Source organism: Durio zibethinus, chromosome 5 (assembly GCF_047325235.1).
Source record: "Durio zibethinus cultivar Kanyao isolate XHJ-2024 chromosome 5, ASM4732523v1, whole genome shotgun sequence".
Lineage (NCBI taxonomy): Eukaryota > Viridiplantae > Streptophyta > Magnoliopsida > Malvales > Malvaceae > Durio > Durio zibethinus.
The window spans coordinates 23,201,690-23,210,077 of NC_143166.1; the positions used below are offsets into that span (position 1 = coordinate 23,201,690).

Here is an 8,388-nt window from a genome sequence, read left to right on the forward strand (position 1 = left end):
TTATTTATAATAAATTTTAAATTTTATTAACCATTTTAATGAAAATTATTTTAAAAAATATTGCGAATACGTGTTGGACATCCATTCTAGTATAATAATAATTTATAACATTATATAAAAGCTATTCTTAATTCCAAATTGATAGCCATGTTAACTGTGTCATAAAAAATAAGTAGAGGAACAATTTAGGAAAAAAATGGTAATATAATGTAAGGAAATTTTGGTAGAGAATGATGCTGTAAGGATATTTTGGTCTTTTGCCTTTGAGAGTTAGAACAGATAAGAGAAGAATCTAGAAGAAAAACAAAATGGAAAAATGGGGAGGGGAGGGGAGGGAGAGGCAACGGTGAGAGAAAGGGGGTAAAGAATAAAACAAAAAAAAAAAAAAAAAAGAGTTGGGAAAGAAGGAAAATGAATGAGATTGAGAGGTTGTTTCCAATATAGGAATGTCGGATCCAACTTTATCTGGTATTTTTTTGCTACTTAAAATAGATCTATTTTAATCTTTTTCATTTCTTTCTATTTATTCTTTTGCTCTCTTCTCGTATCGATGTCGAAGGGACTTGAAAGGAAAGAGCATGGAAGAGAAAAAGGTAAGGAAATAATTTTTGCTTTGTTGTTTGTATATTTGGGAAATTGCTCTTGTTTTTGCGTATTTGGATCGTGAAGTTGTTTTTGACTCAGCTGACTAATTTTAAAATTTTTAAGATATATTTGTTTATTTTTTTCCTTTTTATTACAGGTATTGTTAAAGGTACTGCAATATCTCAATTTAAAATTTTAAAGATGTTTATTTATTTATTTTTTGATGTCTTCTAAGATATGTGTGTCTTATATGGACTTTACAGGTTACTTCTTAATAAAGAAAAGATACAAAAAATTAATAAAAGTAGTTAGAAGCTGCAAAACCTTATGCATTTAATCAAATGGGCAAATGCAAGAAAACAACAGTAAGTAGACAAAACTTAAAAATGCCAACTGTATAATATTTCAAAGGCATCGTTCATTTAAAACATCAAGCATTTTTTTAACAAAGAATTAAGTTTCCAAGGCAAAAACAAAACTTAAAATTACGAAACATGAATCCAAAATCCCCACTTTTTCCCACTTACGTGATCGGCAGTAGCCAACTCACCCATAGCCCAAGAATCAGCCCAATCAGTAGCCACCATCAGTGTCCTAAGCTCCACAAAGCAAAAGTGTTTGCTGCCCAATTCAGGAACCAACTTTTCTTCCTTGGTATGTGATGATTCTCATTTTTTTAATAAAATTATATTGTACTTAATTGGTTATTTTGTAACTTGATTTCTTTTTGCTTGATTATTTACCTAAATTTTCAAATTTTCTGTGTAGGGAAAACTCAAATACCATGCCATCACCTAGTATCAATATGCAAGCAATACCTGAATCTAGTAGAAAATTTGCCTAGGCAATGCAAAGGCCTTGGGGGATGAGGTGAGCTATTTTCCAGGAGAAAATGGAACCATGAAGAGGAAGAGAAGCTGCCATTGCATGCCTAAGAAGTCCCAAGCCGTGAGCCACTTAATGAGTGCATGTGGGAGCTTCCTTTCTTGCATAGGATAACTTGCTAGTCAGGGGCTGGCTTTATGAGCTGCAAGCTGACTTTGGAAGCTCAAATGAAGAGAAAGAAAAAGAAAGATATCAAGCCAAATTTGGAGCACTTTGATCGGCTTTGGTTGATGCAAGAAAGGGCGAACCATTTACACTGCAAGACAAGACCACAATGAATATGACATCTTCTTGTTTGTCTTTGTGCAATTAATTCCCACGGTTTGGAGGGGTTGGGAGATGGAAAATTTCAGAGTACGACAAGGATACAAGATGGCATTTTAGTGGAAAATGATTGGAAAGGTAAGGGAACTCAAGCAAGGTGGCACAAGTGAATGAAGGTCAACTACCTAACAAGCTTCCAGCCTGCTGGCAGATTCGATTTTTGCACCAAAACCAGCTGCCAAATGGCTCATTTTGAGGGGGAACAAGCTGCCAAAAATTGTCCTTGGTGGAAGTAAAAACTCTCATCGGCCAGGTTATCAAACATCGCATAGGGGGGAAGTGCTTGTAAAGTTTACGGTTTGGAGGCCTCTTCCCAGCGGCAAAATTTTTTTTAGCCTGCTGGCTTTTTGGGGGGCCATGATTGATCAATAGGAGGCCTTGATTGGCCATTTGAAGACCTGGAACTAGGCTTTAAATAGAAAATTTTATGGGAGGAAAGGAGAGCCGCAAATCTTCATTGTATTTTTGAAAAAAAATTTTTTATGTCTTCACGGTTTTCACGTCACTGGCAGGCAGCATTGTTGCTGACCTTGGCGCGACTTTTTAGCTCTAGTTTTCCTCCGTTGTAATGCTTTATTATTTCATTTTTTAATTCTAGTTTCCCATCACTTGCATTTTATTCTCATTTAAACTTTGTTCATTGCAATTTTTATGAATGAAATTTTTAGTTTCTGCCGTTAAAATATCCAGCCCAGTTTTGTTTTTTAATTTTAATTTTTTCTAGCTTATTTTTACCTTGTTTGGAGCTTGATATTGTGAGGGAAGGATGCTTTTGATAGCGGGATGAACTTTTGTATTTTCGGTTTTGCCAAGTTCATTTCTGCCCAGGTTTTGTTTTTATCTGGTGCCTTATGGTTTTAGTTGCTGTTTATGTTTAGTTTCTATGCATGTGAATTGATTTAAATGATGTTAGGTTAATGTTTAGCATGCGTTTGCTAAAATACCTTTAAACGTAATTTAAATAATGTTAAGTTAATGTTTAGCATGCGTTTGCTAAAATAACTTTAAAGGAGGTACTTAATTTTATCTGGATTAATTTGAATTTGTTTGATTTTTATGTTTTTATTTAAGTAAGTTTAAGCATTAAATTAAATTACATTTGTTCGAATGAATTAGTAATTTTAATTTTATTATTATTATTATTATCCTTTAAGATTAATTAACTAATAATTAATTAAAATTAAATTACAAAAAAAAGTAGAAATATCGAACTAAAATGATAGTGGCTAGCAGAGTTAGAGGCTTTTCTGCCCATTCCACGCCATAAGCAGCCAAATCTCCAATTGGTTCTTCAGAGGCAGTACTTGTGTTGTTGCATTTGGGGGTTCTGAGGTTGAAACAGGAAGAGAACAAAAAACTCACAGATTAAAAACCAAGGGAAAACACAAGGGGAGGGGCGGTTCGAGCACCCATTTCACCAGACCAAGACCATCTTCAAGCACCGGTCCCTCGCGAGCACCTTCATCCAGCCCTAGCCCCTACATTAAGCTCCATTCAACCCCAAAATTCCTCTCAACCAGCCTTCACCCCCACACCGGCACCATAGCCACCTTCTTTTCCAAGCCCTAAGCACCAAGACCAAAGAACACCAGCCCGGTTCCATAGCCCCAGCCTCTATGTACCAAATGACTAGGCCTCTCACCGGCACCACTCGACGCTAGTCCCTGGCAAAACGCAACCACCGCACGCACCTTCCCAACACTCAGCATCGAGCACAACTAACCGTCGCTTGCATCCTTGCCATCCAACCTAGCCCTTTGGACCTTGCACCTTTCACAGTCCCTCAACACAGCACTCGCTCACCGCAAACACTATCACCGAACTTCGGCCAGCTATAAGCACCTTTTGAAACTGTTGCAACCATGAACCACCATGGTCCCTGAGCAAAAACCCAAGCCACCATAAATAGACCTTCACCAACCCAACCATCCTCGTTGCCATTAACTGCCACAGCCACAATCAATACGAAAAGAAAAAAAACCACAAAAAAGACCCACCTGCAACTAGTCAAAGCCAAAAAAAAAAAAAAACACACACACACACAGTCTCCTGTTAGGGAACCTCAATGTTGGAGCAAAAAAATAAAAATAAAAAAAGCACAAAAAAAGGGAAAAAGGTAGCCAGAAACCACTAACGCCAGCATCATGGATAGACGGTAGCGCACGATGTTGTACTTTTTTTGGACGATCAGAACTAGTGATAATGAAGATTGAAGAGAGAGGAGTAACATATTAAAACTGTAAGAGGATCCAATAGTGTAAGAAAAAGATCTGAAGGATTGAAGTTTCGAGCTAAATCTTCAGATCTAGGCTAATTCGAGGCAATTTGTGAAAAACAAGGACTAGATTTGAGAAGATGGAGTATAGAAGAAGCTATCGGTGAAATTTGGTGGCGAAAAGGAGCCGACTGATAGCGGTAACTGGCGGCGTTATGGTTAACGATGCAGCGACTCTCTGGGTTAAGAAGGGAGGCTTTTTTTTTTGTTTCCTAAGGTTTTTGTTTAGAAGAAAGTTTTTGAAGTGAAATGAAAATAAAAAAACGAGTCTTTTATAGTTGAAAAAAAAAAGGTTGACCAGCGAGTGGACTCGATTTGATTCAAGGTCCGTAACCCTGTCACAACCTTGAACCGGTCAAACTGAATTCTTTCTGAATCGGTCTGAACCATTTGGACCTCTCTTGAATCATCTATTGAACTAAGAGAACCAGACTGATCCCGACTGAACCAAAAATGAATCGCTTCGAACCGTTGTTCGACTTTAACCAATCTTTTTGGATTTTTTTATATCCTTTATTTCTTTATAGTTTTATTAAGTAATTTATTTGTTTATGCATATTTAAATTATAAAATTTTAATAGTACATTTTAAAAAGAAAAAATGAAGAAGAGTTGCTAAAAAAAATATTTTTAAAAAAAAGATATTTTGAAGATGAGATCTTAAAAAAATTCGAGTAGTGATTCTTTAAGAATCTTTATGTAAAAAAACTTATTGCTGTTAAAATATTGAAGCATTTAGAATAATTTTCGATAATAATTTTTCACTTTAGTACAAAAAATAAATTTTAAAAAATATTATTTTATCATGTTCTATAATCTGCTTATTAAATATAAATTTTGATGATAAACATAAACCACTGAAAAATATGATTTTTGAGAATTTCAAGTAAAAATTCTTAAAAATTCCCTAAGTGAAAAAGTTTTTATTAATATTGCCAAAGTATTGAAATTTTTTTAGAAATTTTTTCAAATGTAAGCTTTTTATTTATTTTTCAAAATAGAAAAAAACTAAAAAATAAAAATAAAATATGTTTTTTTACAATAATGAAAATTAAAAAATTTAAATTTAAATACCAAAATTAAGACAATTTTAGTCATAATTAAAGGATAATGCAGAATTAATTGGTATCATTTTAAACGAGTGTTATAAATGTGCTAATCTTTCTTCAAGCGTGACCAACTCTCAAACTCGAACTGTTTCGTAGACCTAAAAATTTTTTTAATAAATTTTAATTAATTTTAAAATTTTTATTAAAAAGGTAAGTTTTAATAGGTGACTAATTGCACCTGACAAAAAAGATTGGTGGCAACTTTTTTTTGTTTTCAAATTCATCTAACAGTCCCCAAAAACCATTACAACAGCTTAGTGACTTCACCAGGAAAATTATTTTTTTTATAGAGTTAGGTCAGAAAATTAATTAGGTGTTATCTTCAATTTTGATTTAATGATATTAATTAGTATTTAACTTTAATTATCTTGATTTTGATTTTTTAAATAATGATAGTATTAAAAAAATTTACATGCATTTCATTTTAATTATGCCATTTATTCATTTATTATTTTATGTTTTTATTCTTGATAGATTGTAAGGCATTTAAGATTAGGTTGTTAATGTTTTGTTCCTTCATTCACACACGATGACACATTTTATATCATGTATGAGTTTTATACCTGAGCTCCGTCTCTTTTAGGAGAAAGTAAAGTATTTATGCTCTCGTGAGGTAATAACCTCTATAATAGAAAGCGAAATACTCTCATTTAAATTGAACCCTTTCAGTTCGTAACCTATAATGGGTGATGATCGAGGTACCTTACTAGTATTGTATGGACGCTAGTGATGAATAATTTGAAAACTTTTAGACTAATAAATCCTCACTTAGCATACAATGAACTTTAAGGTACCAGCTTTAGATAGAGCCTAGTCGACTTTTTTTGTAGAAATAACCAAAATATGCATTAAAATTTGAAAAAGAAGAAATAGATAATAAAATAAAAACATTTTCTTGGAAAAAAGAAAAGAAAAAATTATTTTGACATGTAGTTTATTCATTCGGTGGTTATCCAAAATTTGCATTTTTAGAAAAAATTTTAAAATAAAATGAAGAATATTTTTTAGCATTATTCGACAAACATAAAAAAAAAAAACAAACAAATAAAATTTTTCAAAAATAAAAGTTTTTCTTAAAGTCTTTGTTTATTGGCTAAATATAAATTAATAAAAAAAAATCTTTGAATCTTGGTTATTCTATGTGATAAAAATGTGTGTTCTTGAATTTTTTTTCCCTTTTCTAAAATAAAAAAAAAGAGAAATTTAAGTTTGAATGTTGTTTCATCTTTTGCATTTTTATTTAATCTTTTTGCGTGCATTCATATCATATTTTTTAAAAAAATGATGCAAATAATAAGATAATACATGTACTCCATCTCATGCAGATTATAATAAGATAATATATGCATTCCATCCCATCCACATCAATAGATAGTACATGCATTCTATTTCATGCACATGCTAATAAATAATACATACATCCCATGCATATCTAAATAGCTAGTGCATACACTCCATCTTATTACTATAGACACTTATTTTGTCTAAAATAATAATAATAATAATAATAATAATAATAAGTAAAAAAGAAAATTTGGTTTCAACTCTAGCAGCTAAAATCAAGCTACCATAGTGGTTTTTTTTCTCTTTTACACTGTTTAATTTGGTAGCATGAAATTCAGTGACCAAAAGTCACTAGACAAGTCTCCAAAATTTTTCACAAAAAGATCACAGGAGCTCTAGGATTTGAATCTCAAAAGCTTTATAAATATAGCTAATTTCTACAAAACAAAGTGGTGACAAAAAAAATGGGGAAAGAAAAAATTACAAAAAAAAAAAGAAAATAAAGCAATTTTTTGGGTTTACTAGGTCATAACTATATATATATATATATATGTATATATATATATATATAACACCATAAGTCTCTCAAAGAGGAACGACCAGCAAAAACAAAAAAAAAGTTCATTTAAAGAAGCAAAAAAAAAAAAAAAATCTTTTAACCAAAACTAAAAACCATTATCTAGAAAGCTTGGGATTTTTTTTAAAAATTTGTTTTAGGAAAAGTGTTTAGAATGAAAAAGGGAGTGTTTTGGAAATTTTTAGGAATTTAAAAAAAATATATTTTGGGTTGTTGAAAGTTGGAAAAGTTTGAATTTTCTAGTGATCTTTGAATTTTTTGGCAATCAAAAATTGGGATAAGGACTTGTATCTGGGAATTTTTTATTTTTTAGCACCGTTGCAGATTCCGACCATTAGTGCATGTCGATGACTAGCCAAAATTTGGGTTGCTACGACGGCTAATGAGGAAGATATTTTTTAGAGAGAAAGGCTTTGAAGGTAGAGAGAAAGAGGGAAAAGAAAAAATAAAGAAAAAAATCAGATTTGGGCTATTTACAGCCCAATGAAAATGATGTTGTTTAGGTTTGGGAGGATCCGGGCGTGACCCAATGACCTGACTCGTGATTTGCTCCCCCTAAAACCTTTGATAGGTTCAGACCAAACTAAACTGGTGTGACCATACTGTTGATCGGTTCGATTTAGGCAAAAAAAATTTTTCTGAAAATTTGAAATTATTTTTATTATTTTGAATTTTTATCATTAATATTTATGCATGTTAAAATGTTTAAGTTTGCTAGAATAAATTTTTATTGTTTTTATAATAAAATTAATAAAAACAAAATAAAAATAAATAATGAAATATATAGTTAAAATTTTTGATAATTTTGTTAAAATTTGAAACGAACCTTATAAAATAATGATAACAACAATAATTAATAATTAATGACATAATACCAATAATAAAAAAATGGTTTCTAACCTTTGATAAATTTTTAAAATAAAAAAAATTAGTAAAAAAATGTAAAAAAAGAAAATTTTTATCCAATGATGGAGTAAAAAATACTCCGAGTAGTAATACCTATGAAATCTCTAAGTGAGAAATTTTTTTTTAAATACTACGAACGTATTAGAGTATTTATAAAAAGTTTTCAATACTATAAAATTTTCTTTTTTTTTTTTGCTATAAAGTAGGAAATAAAAAAATTAACTAATTTGTTAAAATAAATTGATAAAAATAAGGAAAAAAAATTTTATCCGATGACAGAATTCTAAAAGTATTAAAGTAGTGATGCTTTACAAAATCACTAGATGAGAACATTTTTTTAATATTACCATTGTATTGAAATATTTATAAAAAAAATCTTCAATATGATAAAATTTATTCTTTTCTTCAAAAAAAATAAAAAATAAATTAAATTTTTAAAGAAAA

General features: G+C 30.7%; 2 long non-coding RNA genes across 5 annotated transcripts; one reads left to right on the forward strand and one right to left on the reverse strand.

The window, feature by feature from the left end:
* Nucleotides 1-308: 308 nt before the first annotated feature.
* LOC149518848 (uncharacterized) lies at nucleotides 309-2,408 on the forward strand. 4 transcript variants are annotated; one of them, XR_016342193.1, is made up of 4 exons: nucleotides 343-468; nucleotides 560-593; nucleotides 743-1,239; nucleotides 1,354-2,408. It is a non-coding gene; the product is annotated as an uncharacterized LOC149518848 (long non-coding RNA). The 4 variants fall into 4 exon arrangements; XR_016342191.1 differs by having other exon boundaries at nucleotides 316-468; nucleotides 560-1,239; XR_016342192.1 differs by having other exon boundaries at nucleotides 333-593.
* Nucleotides 2,409-2,902: 494 nt separating this feature from the next.
* LOC149518849 (uncharacterized) lies at nucleotides 2,903-4,385 on the reverse strand. The gene is made up of 2 exons (XR_016342194.1): nucleotides 3,930-4,385; nucleotides 2,903-3,791 (listed from the first exon to the last, which is right to left on the reverse strand). It is a non-coding gene; the product is annotated as an uncharacterized LOC149518849 (long non-coding RNA).
* Between the last annotated feature and the right edge of the window lie 4,003 nt (nucleotides 4,386-8,388).